At 47.5% G+C, this 16,200-nt stretch overlaps 1 protein-coding gene across 1 annotated transcript in view; it reads right to left on the minus strand.

Moving 5' to 3' along the window:
* ABCC2 (ATP binding cassette subfamily C member 2) overlaps positions 1 to 16,200 on the minus strand; it is a 687,938-nt gene that overhangs the window by 173,953 nt on the left and 497,785 nt on the right. The gene's annotated exons all lie outside the window — the stretch shown is intronic.

The following is a 16,200-nucleotide window of genomic DNA, read 5'->3' on the forward strand; positions in this document are numbered from 1 at the left end:
CTTATTGTACCTACAAACAAATGTGGTAAAAGTGAGGGAATGAGGATAAAAACAGACATGTAGGGAAGACTTCTCATGGAGGGGGAGCAGTTTGTGTAGAGAGGGCACAGAGGTGACAAGTTATGGTTTTAGTTATCGGGTCGAACTTGCACTATATAAAAAATAAAAACTGCAAATAACTGCAAGGTGCACAGATACAACACGAACAAGGGTGGGTGGGGGAGAGTACATTAAACAGGGAGTGGACATCTGAGGGTTCAGATGTAATGGACTGGGGCAAAGGCGATGTAGGAAGCTGGCTCTCTATACAGTGCACTAAAACGAAGTACACTGTGCAGAGAGTCCAGTGGATTCCTTACTAGTATACAGAGGCAAAAGTAGATAATACCAACGCCCTTGGAGCTTATTTACAAGCCCCTTGTGCTACTAGTACGTCACTGCGTCACTTTTAATATGGTAAAAAGTGACGTACCAGCGGCGCAAGGGGCTTGTAAATAAGACCCCTTGTGTGGTAGTGTGAGCAAGCAGTTAGGCTCATCAGAGAGTAGTGATAAGCATTTCTTGTACTCACAGAGGCAATATACACTCAAGAATAAGTCTGAGACCAATTTGTAAAAATTGATCAATATTTTTATATTTCTTCAGACCAAGTACTTTGTTCTAAGGTAAGTACTTTTTAAGTCATGATTTTTCAAAATTCGCAAAATAAATCGCTGTTGTACGCACTTAAACACAATAGAAGTCAATGGGAGAAGATAGGAAAAAGCATATAAAAACACAGTGGGATCTCAAGGTTCACCTTCTGGATTTAGGTAAGTAGCAAGGTCAGGTCTAATGTTCCAGTAGCCGAGGATAAGGAGCGTCCTGGATTCGGTCGGGAGCAGGGGGCTGAGGTCGTTGGTAGTAAGCACGCTACGAAGAAGGGGATCACCTAAAAACACTCTGCACAGAGGGACTGTAAGGTAAGTCCGGGGGGTCCTACTCAAAGGAGCAGGTCGCAAGGGCCTCAGGACCAAAGTAGCACAGCTGGTTTGTTGTTACCCAAGCTAGGCGGGCTAGCAGAGCATATAGGGCAGCCAATCGTCGTGTTTTGATGGTTCTCCTGGTCAGGGGCAGGCAGGTTGCAGGGACATTTCTAGGACAGCTGGGCACTCACGGAGGGGGTTCAGGGATCTAGAAGTCCCTCAACGTGTGTCTGTCTCCTGGGTAAGTGGAGTCCAGATTGGACTCCTTCTTGGTTTTCAGTGTAGGAGGTCTGGCATGGCTCCAGTAGGTTCTGGTGTCCTCTCACTTGGTGGGGGGACAGATCTGACCCTCTGGAGCTGATGAATCTGTTCCAGCTTGGGTGCTGTGTTGGAGTCGCCGGAAAGCAGCAAGTTGATAAACCCGACATCTCTGTTCGGTGCCTGCAGGGGAGTAGCTCCTCTAATCCAAAGGAGGTTCTTGGCAATCGGTCGAAGGCTGGATGTGCTCCCAGTTGCAGGACGAGGCACCACACCACAATTGTTGAGTCTTGGAAGCAGCCGGCAGGGTTTTGCACTAATTTTCTGCAGCAGGTCTTCGGTGGTTCTTGGGTCAGCAGCTCTTCTTTGTCCATTGCTCTTCTTAGATACGTCAAATCTAAGTTCAGGATCCCTAAATGCCACCTAAATACTAAATGTAGGGGCGTTAAAGGGAGCGAAAGGTAGTGTGTCATGGGCTACATACCTTTAGGGTGTCTACACCCTCTAAGTGACCACTTCCTGTGGTGCTGGGTGACTGTGGGCACACCATCTAATCTAATAATAATAATAATAATAAAGGGGCTTATAAAGCGCAATGGTGACGCCATCCCGGCGTGTCCCCGCGCTGTGGAGAGAGTGACGGAGCAGGCAGTATCCGAGGCTACTGGATGAACAAGTGTGTTTTTAGTAGCTTCCTAAATACCGATTCAGTCTTGGCCTGCCTAATTTCATAGGGAAGAGTATTCCATTGGTTGGCTGCCAGCACTCCGAAGGAGCGACCACCCATTCTGGCCTTCTTAATGCGGGGAACTTTTAGAAGGCCCATGCCCATGGAGCGAAGTGCTCTGTTGGGTTGATAGGGGATAGCTAAGTCCTTCAAATATTCAGGGGCTTTTGAAGCGGTAATCCTGTGGCATATTAAGAGTGCCTTGAAAAGGATCCTTTTTTTTATAGGAAGCCAGTGAAGGGCAGACAGAGTGGGTTTTGATGCCGTTCTTTTGGGGAGTCTGAGAACTAGCCGGGCTGCAGTATTTTGTAGCACCTGGAGCCGCCTCATGTTTTTCTCAGTGGTCCCCAGTAGCAGTACATTCGCATAGTCTATGCGGGAGGTAACTAGAGCTTGGGTCATGGTCTTTCTAGCCTCCAAGGGCAGAAGGTCCAAAGTGCGGTTTAGGGTCTTCATTATTCCAAAGCACTTCCCTGCTACTTTGTTGACATGGCTTTCAAAAGACAGTTTCGGGTCCACCCATACTCCCAGATTTTTTGCCTCCCTGCCAGGGATAGGTGTAGGGCCAAGGCAAGGAGGCCACCAATCCTGAGTCCAGCTGGCATCCTTTCCCCCGATCACTAGGACCTCAGTTTTGGAGCCATTGAGCTTCAGGCAGTGTTGGTCCATCCAGCCAGCAAGCGCCTGCATGCAGGTTTTGAAGTTAGCCGCTGCCAAAGTGGGTGCCTGTGATAGGGAAATGAGCAGTTGAGTATCATCGGCATATGATACCAATTCTATGCCGTATGATTGGACCACCTCTGCTAATGGAGCCATGTAAAGGTTGAACAGGGTGGGGCTCAGGGCAGAGCCCTGAGGCACCCCCTGTTCTAAGGCTATGCTGTCAGAGAGAAACAAGCCACTCTGGACCTGAAAACTGCGGTCAGAGAGGAAGGCCTTGAGCCAGCCCAATGCCGCCTTGGTGACCCCAGCACTGCTCAGACACTGTAGCAAGATGGGATGAGCCACAGTGTCAAACGCAGCGCTGAGGTCCAGCATAATGAGAGCCATAGTGTGCCCTTCATCTGCACCCATCCGCAGTGTTTCGGTCGCTCGCAGGAGGGCCGTCTCGGTCGAATAGTTCTTCCGAAAGCCCGATTGGGAGCTGTGAAGAGCTTTTTTTGCCTCTAGGTGCTCCATGAGCTGTATATTAGCTAGTTTTTCGGTCACTTTTGCAAGGAAGGGCAGGAGGGAAAAAGGTCTTAGGTTCTCTAGAGTGTCCTGACTAACATTCGGTTTCTTTTTTATAGGCAGCACTATAGCCTTCTTCCAGTCTCTCGGGAGAGAGGCCGAAGAGAACGAGAGTTGAATGATGTGCCTAAAATGGGGCTCGAGTACTTCCAAACTAGCAGTCAGAACTTTAGGAGGGGCAGGATCTTGAGGAGAGCCCGATTTGACACTTTGGCAAACATTTACCAGTATATCAGGTGGAGGGACCAGGAAGCTGTGGAGACATAACTCCGTGGGGCTGGCCTCACTGTTTTCCAAGAGATCATAGGTGGCGGTGAGGTTTCCAGAGAAGCTTGCATAGATATCCGAGATCTTTCCCGAGAAGTATCTCGCAATCCGATTGCAGGTGTCTACTGAGTCACTGGAGGACCTATTATCAGTCGAGAGTACAGAAATCTCCTTAAAGATTTTAAAAAGCTCCTTCGAGGAGTTCTCTGCCGCATCAATCCGATTTTTATAGTGGGCGGCTTTAGAGATGCGAACTTCTCTATAGTATTCCCTCTGCATTTTTTTATACTTTGTTTTAATCATAGGGCAAAAGTTAACACGCCATGCACGCTCCAGCTTTTTACAGGAAGATTTGAGCGTTTGGAGTTCAGGAGTATACCATGAAGAGGTTTTCCTCTTCATGCCAGGAAGGATGGCAGGGGGGGGGGGGGTATTGCTATTGCTACTAGAGCTGCATTACAATGTACCCTACTGCCTCTGAATATTGATCATTGTGAAGCTGGTGCTTTCACGATAAATATGGGACTACAAACCTCCCTTTCTGGCATCCTTGTGTACAGACCTCCGGGCAGGATGCATGATTTTATTGCCAACCTGTTGGAGGTCACTGCTCACCATGCGATCAGGAAAAAGAGCTTCCTTGTGCTTGGCGATCTAAATGCCCACTTTGATGACCCTTTAGACAGGGAGGCGAGCGACATTAGGTCCGCACTCCATTCTCTACAGCTTGATCTTATAAATCATGACCCCACTCACAGACTAGGGCATCTCCTAGATCCCATCTTTGGTAACCTCTCTAGAGTACAATCCTCTACACCGATCCCGGTCCCTTGTGAGGTTCCGTGACAATTGTAAGTGGTGTTTTCGACTCGCACGAATATGGTCGAGTCTGGTATCTATGAACCGCAAATGACGAGTTTAGTAAGTGTGCGCAGTTTCGCTGTGCTAACTTAAACCGTTCGTTTGATATGTGGGTTTCTCATCTGTACCCACGGGTTCCATCTTAGATACGGCATCCATTTTGTCTCTTGCCCTCAAGTAGTCAGCGAACGGACGCTGTCCGCTTCGCGACCCTGGGACTCCCAAGATATCTGCGGAAGACACATGTCCTTTGAAAGTGTCTTTATGACGAGGGGGTTGCTACTGTAAGGCAGATGGCGCCGCTCGAGGCTCATCTTGCCGCACGGACTTATTGTCTCAGCCGTGCATCTCATTAGGCACGTCCCTTTGATGCCTGTATCTCGTGCTTCTCGTTACCCCCCCTTTTACACCCTTTCCGATCTCCCCACTGTCTCCGTCTTCCTCTGCACCTGTCTTCGTTCCTATTTCGATCTACTTTATTGCTGATTGGAATTTGCTAATGGTGGGAAGATGGGTTTTTACAGTTGGGAACCGCCAAATGTTTCCGCACTTATGTTCCGGACCTTATGTGTTTCAAAGTGACCAAAGCGACCCCTCTGAGAGCGACATGTGGGAACCAGGTTGTAAACTATTGTGTCTCATGTTATCTTATGGGTAAAAACTGTATAAAAGGAGCGATCCACAAAACCAATTTGAAGCAGTCTCCCCAAGTTGCACGTGTTGTACTTGTCGTGACTTCTGTGTTCCCTGCAGTAAATAAACCTTGACTCTTTGACGCCGAAGGAAGTGTCCCGTGTCTCTGTGACTTGTACGCCGGAGCAGGTTACCCACGAAGGTTTCAGGTGTTGTGCCCTGGCACCGCTGGGTCCAAAAGAACCCAGTCCTTCAGTTGGCGCCCAACGTGGGGCTGCATCAGTGGTACCGGTCCAAGCCCGACGATCGTGAGGAACTTCGTGTGAAATCTCCGAGGGAAGGTGCACCCCGCTTCATCGATCCTGTTGTCGAAATAAGTGGCCCGAAGACTTTTCCCGCGAAGATTCCCGCCTCCTAACGGCTGCGACGGACTGCTGCCCTGACTGTAGACCTGTTTTGGCGCCTGGCGTAGACCTTGGTATAGCGAGACGATTGACGGGCCTTCCTGAGGACGCCATTGATCTTTGAGTTAAGTATTTGTGGGTCGCTCCCAGAGTTCTTGGTTGTAGACACTTTAGCGAGTGTCTTTGTTGTAAACACTAGTGTTTTTGTTGTGCACGCTGTGTGAGTGTTTTTGTTGGTGACACTTTGCTAGCGTACTTTGTTGTTGTTGTATTTGTTTGACGACTGCAGCCGCCAAAGACCGAGGGTTTTGTTCTTGCTGGGACTTGGTAAATCCCGTAACCCTTGAAGTTTGTGAAACTCGGCTAGCGTGCAAGATGCCTGGTCGCAGTACTTTGTTCAGTTGTTTTAGACCTTGTGGTGCGGATTCCCTGCTGGAGGACTCGTGTCCGATACCTCCGGTTGGAACTCCTACTTATGACTTATATAGCAAACATGGGCTAGGCCCGATTGCTTTTAACGATTATTGGATAAAATATACAAAGAAAGACGGCGATCTTCGTTGGCCACCTCACGGTAGCTTCGAAGCGTCGATCTTAGATAATCTAGAAATAAAGTTGTTCGAACGCAAATCTAGGCCGGCCATGTTTGATGCCTTTCGGTTGTGGCGCAAAGAAGCCCGACAGAAAGAGATTAGACAGAATAAACGTAGTGAGCGAGATAATGTTGCTACCATAGTGAAGAAAGCTGAGCAGTTTCAGCGTGATAAGGAGGATAAGGATAAGGAAGTGTTTGAGAGGCTACAGCGTATGTCCATAGATAAATGCTATCCTGCTTTGCCTACGGAGTCGGATAAGAAGGAAGAGGCAGTTGAGGATTCTTTAATGTCTTATCTTATGAAGTCACCACCTCCGTACGTACAGGGTATCGCAGCTCCTGTGGTCCCTGCCGTACCTGTTCTTCCACCTGTTATTCCTCCACCACCTCCTCAACCTGCACCCGCTCTTCCGACTATTCCTGCTCCTGTGCCTGTTTCTATTCCTACTGCTCCTCCGCTTCCACATACTCCTGCTCACACTACTGCTCCTGCGTTGTTAACCCCTGTTGTTGCTAATGTCTCTACTCCTTCTCTTGTTAGTCCTGTGTCTTATTCTTGTCCCTCTACTCGTAACCGTAATTCTCCTAGCGTGCCAAACTTCTTTCAGTCGCTTGGACCTGTTTTTGGGTCTGCTGGTTCTGATGGTCCTCAGAGACGTAGCCAGCTTCCTGCTAATAGAGAACGTGTTGCGCTATGCAATATGGCGATGGGTTGGATAGTAAACCCTGTTAGAAATCCACCTCGTGTTGTCTTCGAAACGTTTGATCAATTCAACATACCTACTCAGAGATATGTGTTTGATGAAATGTGCAAGTTCTTACATGATCAGATAGTGGCCTTTGCGCCTGACGAGGTGCTGTACGCCCTGTCTGAACTTCGGCTTCAGTTCGCAACTGGACTGATAGTCGACACTAATGTCCGACGTGCTATTGAGCGGTTACTATCTTTTCGTCCCGCTCCTATTCCTCATGCATTGTTCGTTGAGGACATTGAAAAACAAGATGAGTCTGGCCAATATCCTATGCGTGAAGTTCCGCCGGTTTGGGTACCCGCTGATAATACTAATGTTAATGCTCCAGTGGCGGCGCATTTCCAGAGAGTGTGGATACACCTCCCATGGAAACGATCGGAAGTGCTTCAGGTGAAACAAACTTTGCCCGATCCTCGCAAAAATCCTGCAGGGTATTATAAGGAATTATCGCAGCTCGTAGACGCTACGATAATGAATCTTGCCGATATCGACATGTTGTTTGGCAATGTCGTACCGCAACCGGTATGGGCTAAGATTCGTCACCAAGATCACGCAAATGAATTAGGTGGTGATTGGGCTGCTATTACAGCGGCAGACGCTGGACAAGTGGCTGCTACTAAACCCGATCAGTTGATTGAACTTCTTCCCCAGCGAATCATTACCTTAATGAAAACGCTCATGCCAGCTATGAGGGTGAATTGGGATAAGTTGTCAGCCTGTAAGCAGAAGAAGGATGAGAGTGTTTCAGACTTCTTTACGAGGTTTGAGGAAACATTCGTTGATCATAGTGGACAGGATATGGGTACCGAGGGTGGACAACGGTTGTTTGTGGATAAATTCGTATCGAACTTATTGCCCGACTTGTGCAATAAATTGAAGAATTCAGAAAGTGCGTGGGCCGTTTCTACCTCAGCTCAGATATTGGCCACGGCACAATATTACGAAAATAGAGAAAAAGAGGAAACTGACCGTGCTGATAAAAAGACGAAAGAGCTGAAAACTAAAGTGTTGTTGCAACAAGCATATCCGCCGCGTTCTAATCAGAATGCGTCTCAGCAGAATAGACCACAGTCGCAATCGAATCGATCGCAGTCGCGTAATGATTCCTCTTTCCAAAGATCTTCGTTAGGGTACAATCAATGTGCTTATTGTAGACAGGAGGGACACATTAAATTCAATTGTCCTGCTTTAAATGACCGTAGTGGTGGTAATTCATCTAGGGGAGGCCGTGGTGGTTCACAGCCCGCATCACGTGGTAGAGGTCGTGGTGCTCAGAACGACCGTTCTGACAATTCATCTAATTCTAATAACTGTTTCGATCAACGTGGATCATCACAAGGACGATCTGCGCAGTACAATGTAGACGATTATTACATCGATCAGGGAACTGACGACAGTAATTACTAGGACAGCCAAAGACAAGGAGAGGGAGTGGTATCAGTTCCGGTTGATCAGAGAGGGCCTTACGTCGCAGTTGCTACATCGGGCGTCGTTGAGCCTTTTCTGTTGGACACTGGTGCAGCGAAAAGTTCTATCATGCATTCGAAACTCCCTGGCGCACCTTTGTCTGGCTTAACAAATGTATCCGTTGGATTCTCTGGCGCCCCCGTTAGCAATCCAGTTTCATGCCCTTTGCCCCTTAAAATTGGGCCTCGTGAGCTCGAAGCTCCGTTGATTTTAACCACGGGTTGTGGTGAAAATCTTTTGGGTCTGGATTTGCTTAAACGTTTGTATGCAACTTTGTATTGTTCTCCTGCGGGTGTAAAGCTTACGTTCGGAGAGAGCGTAGTCTCTCCCATGTATTTGTCTCTCGATAAGCTTCCACCGGAATTGGATTCTCTTCCTGCGTCTTTGTGGGCGACGGGTCCAAATGATGTGGGCCTACTTGATATCTCCCCTTATGTTGTTCAGTTGAAATCTAATGTGCGATTGCCACGTATTCCCCAATACCGTATCTCCCTTGATGGTGAACGAGCTTTGTTAGCGATCATCTATGATTTGATCGAGAAAGATGTTATTGAGGAGACTCGGGGAAACGTGTGCAACAGCCCTGTACTGCCCATTCTTAAACGTACTGATCCTACTAAACCGCCTGTTTATCGTTTTGTTATCGATTTACGGGAGGTAAATAAAATTGTGGTTCCTCAATTCCCTGTTGTGCCTGACATCACGGCGCTACTGACTCTGATTCCAGCTACTGCTTCGTGGTTCTCGGTGATTGATTTGAAAAATGCGTTTTTCAGCATCCCGATTGCCGAAGAGAGCAGGGACCTTTTCGGTTTCTCTCTTGGTGGACGTAGCTTCCGCTTCAAACGCGCTCCTCAGGGCTACTGTGAAAGTCCATCGATTTACAGTCAAGCTTTGAAGGGTCAACTGGATGCGTTTAGGTTGCCGGTTGGTGCGGCTTTAATCCAATATGTCGACGACTTATTGGTGGCTGCTGATACTCAGGACATTTGCAAAATTGCTACGGTATCGTTGCTGCAACATCTCTGTGAGTTAAATCATAAGGTGTCACCTTCTAAACTCCAATATTGTTGTCAAGAAGTAACCTATCTAGGTCACTTATTGTCAAAGGAGGGAAGGAGATTGACCCCAGAGAGAATTGCAGCGATTGCGCGAATGGCTGTGCCACAAACCCAGAGAGATGTGCGTGCCTTTCTAGGTATCACGTCGTACTGCAGGCAGTGGATTCCAAATTTTTCATTGCTAGCGAAACCATTGGTGGCTCTTACGTGTAAGGATGTTTCTACTCCTTTACCATGGACGGAAGAATGTCAGAAAAGTTTTTCTGAATTACGTGATTCATTGTGTTCGGCTCCTGTGTTAGGTACTCCTGATTACAGCAAACCGTTCACGTTATATGTTCACGAGAGGGAAGGTTGTGCTTTGAGTGTCTTAACGCAACCTTTTGGTGGTAAGCAACGTCCATGTGCATATTTTTCCTCGACCTTAGACCCAGTAGCTAGAGCATTGCCGAGTTGTTTGAGAGCAACTGCGGCAGCTGCGGTCTCTATCCGACAATCAGCAGGATTGGTCATGGATAATATGCTCACGGTGATGGTTCCGCATGCAGTCGATACTCTTTTGAATCGAACGAAAACTCAGCACTTGACGAGTGCAAGGTTGTCTGGGTACGAATTGACGCTTTTGGCAAGCCACATTCAGATAAAACGTTGTAATGTCCTAAATCCGGCAACTTTGTTACCAATTAGTGCAGAGTCAGATGAAGTAGCAGAACATGACTGCTACTTGCGGACAGAGGAGGAAACGAAAGGTCGTGTGGACCTTAAAAACACCCCATTGGAAGACCCTGACGGCACTCTATATGTGGATGGGTCATGTTTTAAATTGCCGAATGGTGATGTGACTACTGCTTATGCTGTTGTGACGTTGAATACTGTAGTTGAGACTGCGAGATTGAATCAGAATTCTGCCCAAGCTGCAGAGCTGATTGCTCTTACTAGAGCATGTGTATTAGCAAAAGGTAAACGTGTGAATGTGTACACCGATAGTCAGTACGCTTTCGGTGTAGCGCATAGCTTTGGACGGTTGTGGCGAGAGCGTGGTTTCTTCACGTCGCATGGCACGAAAATACAGCATGGCCAGCTTGTGAACGATCTTTTGGATGCATTGACTTTACCTGCTCAGGTTGCAATTGTTAAGTGTAGTGCGCATCGTAAAGTGACGGATGATGTTGGTCGTGGTAATGCGTTTGCAGATGAGATTGCTAAGGAGACTGCCCGGAACCTTAGCACTCGAATGTATGTGACGAGTTCGGTTAGGTGGCCTACAGAATCAAGTATGTGTGAAAATACCATAGAGAGTGTGAAAGCAATACAGAATGAGGCCACCGAGACTGAAAAGACGAAGTGGAAAGAAAGTACGGGAAGGTTGGATGCGAATGGTTGCTGGATTGATTTGTCAGATCAGAAAAGATGGATGTTGCCTGATGCGTATGTACTGGCCGTTGTGACAATGGCACACGGGTTAGCACATATTAGCGCGAAAGGTATTTGCAAGTTGTTGGCTGATGTGTGGAAGAATGATGGAATTACGAAGTGTGCTGAACGTTTGGTGAAGAATTGTATGGTGTGTATAATGTACAATCCTGGCAAAGGAACCCCAACTCCCCCTGGCAGTTTTGCTCCTCCTTTGTATCCCTTTGAGGTGATCCAATTGGACTTCATCCATATGGAGCGATGCAATAACCTGAAATACGTTTTGGTTGTGGTTTGCGCATTCTCCCGATGGATCGAGGCCTATCCCCTCAAAGACAATACTGCTTTGTCTACTGCGAAAATCCTACTGAAGGAATACTTTCCTCGGTATGGAATGCCTAGAGTCGTGTGGTCAGATAACGGAAGTGAGTTTGTTGGAAGTGTGATGAAGAGTGTGTGTAAGGGCCTTGGAATTAATCAGAAATTCCATAGCGCCAATCATCCCCAGTCAGCTGGATTGGTTGAAGGGTACAATGGCACCCTTAAACTAAAACTAGCGAAGATTCAGGCTACGACTGGACTTTCGTGGCCTGACGCTTTGCCTCTAGCATTACTGTCAACTAGGGCGACTGTACACTCCCGAATAGGGCTTAGCCCCTATGAAATAGTGTTCGGCCGTCCTGCGAATGTGTGGGGGGTTCCTAGGCCAGGAATATTCGTTGATCTTGAGTATCCGATGTTGATTGATTACTTACATGACTTGACTGCTAAACTGAGGTTAATTCATCAACAGGTTTACGACGCCTTGCCGACGCAGACGGAGGGTCCAGGCCACCAGCTCCAGCCCGGTGATTGGGTAGTTACCCGTAACTTCTCACGCAAGAAGAATCTGGACCCCCGCTTTGTTGGACCTTACCAGGTGCTCCTGGCCACGAGGACTGCTGTTCGTCTTGAGGGGCGGAAGAATTGGGTACATGCTACCCATTGTAAGCGAGTCCCTATTCCTTTGCCGGCAGACCCGTGGGTGAGGAAAGGCATTGCGTCAATAGAAGCAGAAACATTGCCGGCGTTTGTACCTTTTAGCGACGCACAGCTTGTTGGTGAACACTCAGCGCAGCAGAAAGCCACTGTTGAACATTTGTCAGCAAAAGACTCAAGATCAAATCAACCAATTGATCAACAGGACGCTGTCTCTTCAACGGATCCTTTGTTCGACGAGCAGACACGTCCAGGGAAACATCGATATTCTCTGCGTTCTCATACTAAGGACAAATAAAATTTTCTTGCTTTGCTGAATTGATAACTGCAATATCCTCGTTTCCCCTGATCAACTTTGAACAATCGTATCATTGAATTGTTTTTGTACATATAATAAGCTCCTTCCTTGTATCTTTTCCTTCCACAGCTGAAATATTGTGCTAAATAAAATACATATTGTGTATTGAGGGCCGTAGGGCCGCGCGCGTACTTCCTTCTGGACAGTAGGTCTTGACGCTAGGTTAAAGGCCGTCGGTTCCTAGGAACTCCTGGGGATTGACTATTGCTGCACAGAACGAAGTGCGTCAAGAAACGTTGCGGACGGTCGTAGGGAAATGGCATTTTCGAAGCTGAATGATTTGGAAGGAGCTCAGGCGTATAGAGTCAGACTGCAGAAACTTAGTCGTACTAAATGTTTTGTATTTCCGTTGTTTGTATTGTTTCTGACTGCTTCTGCATTTTTGGCGGGTGGGGTGTATTACACTATGTCTTACTTTTTACTTCCTACCCCTACTCCTACTCCTTACCCTAATCTTACTTCTACTGCTTCTCCTCATTCCTTTCATATGTTACCGGAACACGAACAGGCTAGACGTGTAGAATTCCGCAACAATTCCTTTATCCAGCTCCTCCATCAGCATCAGTTAGTGGTTAACACTACTAATTGTTGGGTGTGTGGGCTGATGCCACATACTACGGGTAAGGGAATTCCATATTTGGTGTTACCGTATAGTTCCCAAGGGTCAGCTCGAGCATTCCAAACAATGCTTCGAAGCGCACTGGGTTTCCACCCCACTCCAGAACAACGTTCCCCCAACTCTGGTCCTACCTCGTATCAGTGGGTGCTATCGATGGCAATAGAGGATATGGAAGATGAGATCCATGATGCTTTTCTCATCCCTAAAGAAGAGGTACAAGCCTATAGGGTCCTAAGTAGAGGGGAATATAGTACGTTCACTAATGAAAAGCAGCTTAAAAGCTCGTCTCCAATATGGGTCGTACCCCACACTGGTAATCTTTGTCTTGTGGGTCGTGGTTCGCAAGCCTCACTTGGAGCCAGTGCTTGCACTGAAAGTTACCTTCTGCCAATGTCCCCGACCCCTGTGTTTCTGGCTGCCAAGGGTACGTACTTTATCTGTCATGATCGTGCATACACATGGTTGCCCACAGACTTCATGGGCTCATGTTTTGTTGCAAATCTGTTGCCTCCGACGTTTACTGTAGATGCCGATTATCATAAGACTAGAGTTGTACGAGGCGTAATTAGCGAAGAGGATACTGCCGGTCAAGAGGCAGGAGACTTTTTCAAGGGTTTCCTCCCGTTTTGGGGACCTATGGTTAATAGTAGGAACCTGAGACATTTGACTCGAGTGGTAGAATCGACAGCTAATATTACTGCCAGTGCCCTTGGTAATATCACCACAGAACTTCAGGCGGAGAGACTTATGACGTTGCAAAACCGTATGGTTTTAGATGTCGTCTTGGCAGATCGCGGTGGGGTATGTAAAGTGATCCATTCGAGCTGTTGCATTTTCATACCTGATAATGCTCCTACTGTCTATCAAGCCATCTCGAAGTTGCATAAGATCTCCGAATCCATACACGTGGATGTAGGGGATTGGACACTACTTGGATGGTTTTGGGGCCTGATATCGACTTGGGGTTGGAAGATTCTGACGATCATCGGGGTTGTGGTAGTGTTCCTGTTCACGTGTTGCCTTTGTGTGCAGTGTGGTCCTGCCTTATGTGGCCTCTGTGCTACAACGTGTATGAGACAACCATCTGTTACCAAGGGGACTCGGTTGGACAGAGCTATGCTACAACGACATCTTGATGGTCTGATGAATATCGAATATGATTCCGACTAGTGCTTGCCTACATGAGGGCAAAAGGAGCGTCTGAGGTTCCGTGACAATTGTAAGTGGTGTTTTCGACTCGCACGAATATGGTCGAGTCTGGTATCTATGAACCGCAAATGACGAGTTTAGTAAGTGTGCGCAGTTTCGCTGTGCTAACTTAAACCGTTCGTTTGATATGTGGGTTTCTCATCTGTACCCACGGGTTCCATCTTAGATACGGCATCCATTTTGTCTCTTGCCCTCAAGTAGTCAGCGAACGGACGCTGTCCGCTTCGCGACCCTGGGACTCCCAAGATATCTGCGGAAGACACATGTCCTTTGAAAGTGTCTTTATGACGAGGGGGTTGCTACTGTAAGGCAGATGGCGCCGCTCGAGGCTCATCTTGCCGCACGGACTTATTGTCTCAGCCGTGCATCTCATTAGGCACGTCCCTTTGATGCCTGTATCTCGTGCTTCTCGTTACCCCCCCTTTTACACCCTTTCCGATCTCCCCACTGTCTCCGTCTTCCTCTGCACCTGTCTTCGTTCCTATTTCGATCTACTTTATTGCTGATTGGAATTTGCTAATGGTGGGAAGATGGGTTTTTACAGTTGGGAACCGCCAAATGTTTCCGCACTTATGTTCCGGACCTTATGTGTTTCAAAGTGACCAAAGCGACCCCTCTGAGAGCGACATGTGGGAACCAGGTTGTAAACTATTGTGTCTCATGTTATCTTATGGGTAAAAACTGTATAAAAGGAGCGATCCACAAAACCAATTTGAAGCAGTCTCCCCAAGTTGCACGTGTTGTACTTGTCGTGACTTCTGTGTTCCCTGCAGTAAATAAACCTTGACTCTTTGACGCCGAAGGAAGTGTCCCGTGTCTCTGTGACTTGTACGCCGGAGCAGGTTACCCACGAAGGTTTCAGGTGTTGTGCCCTGGCACCGCTGGGTCCAAAAGAACCCAGTCCTTCACTTGGTCCGATCATTTTGTCATTCCTTTTGCCATCCAGTCTTCCGAGGATGTCTCTAAGAAAGACTCTGAGCAGCGTTACCCGCGGCGTAAATGGAAATCCTTCTCTCAGGCTACCTTCAATGAACATCTCACAATGGGTGGTCCGTTAGGAGGGACAGACTGTGAAACTGCATACAGTCACCTACAATCCCGCATTTTAGGCGCCCTTGATAAAACCGCCCCCATCCGTAATGGCAGCAATCTAACTAATTTTTTCGCATGTCCTCGCACCAAGAGAGGAGCAGAAAAGGGGAGGTTAGCATTCGCCACTATGTGGAGATGCCTTTGGTACGTTTCAAAGTCTGCATCACCTTTGAAACTTCCCTGCCTGGAGGAGGTGTAAAACCCCTCTGCCCACAGAAGGCTTCGTTCCGGGCCACTGAGAGTGCTGGTTCTCAACCAATGAGGTCAGAAACATGTCTGATGGTAGCAGGCTGGCTAAGACTAGTCAGAGAACACATCATTGGTTGGTAGGTTTTTAGGGGACCCTCTAAAGAGTCTCCTGTGTGTATTTACTAATAAATCTAACACTGGCATCAGTGAGGCTTTATTAAGATGAGATGTTGGGTATCAAACATCTTAGGTACAGTGAACCCATCATGGAGTGAGGGAACTCGCAATGACAAGTATCCAGCCCATATACTCTCTATGGCTTACTTGTGCACTTGCAGATATGTCAACACATGGGATATAGTGCATCCTGCCTTAGGGTTGTATGGCCCGCAGTAGGGGTGACTTACCTATACTTCATGCAGTGTATGTGGGCATTGCACACAGGGTGGTGTGCTATCTCGACTCTTCAGTTTTCTCTGCACCATGACACGCAGCCTGCAATGGCAGTTTACATGGTCTTGATGAGGGGTTCCTAGGGTGGCACAATCTGTGCTGCAGCCGTAGAGGAACCTCTTCAGTACCCATGCCCTAGGTACCATTAACTAGGGCCTTAACAGGGATGCTGAAGTTGTGCCAAACGTGGTACAGTTTTTGGAAAGAGATCTGGCACTGAAAACCTGGTTAGCAGGGACTCAGTGCACTTACATTCAAAATCACATCATGCATCAGGCAAAAAGTAGGGGCTAACCATGTGAAAAGAGGCACTTTCCTACAAGGGTAAACACAAGCACTCATATGAAGTGCTGAAACACAAAAGAAAATAGATCCAAAAACAAGTGCAGTGAAAGGACACAAGTACTTGGTCCATGCTCTAGGGGAGGGGCCGGACACAAGGAGAGGACATGACACAGTCATGCCTTGAAAAACCGGAAATGAGAGTGACACTGAAGCAAAACAATGATAAGCTCTGGGCGGGCTGTAAGCCTACTGTGTGTAACCAACATGTCTTGAACTGACAGCAAATGCGCTATATAGCTGAGTCCTAAAAAGGAGATTGGTGTGAAGGAGTCAGGTGGAGACACAAGAGCATAGTCACCGACTGCATTTTATATTAAGACAGGT

Source organism: Lissotriton vulgaris, chromosome 5 (assembly GCF_964263255.1).
Source record: "Lissotriton vulgaris chromosome 5, aLisVul1.2, whole genome shotgun sequence".
Classification (NCBI taxonomy): Eukaryota; Metazoa; Chordata; class Amphibia; order Caudata; family Salamandridae; genus Lissotriton; species Lissotriton vulgaris.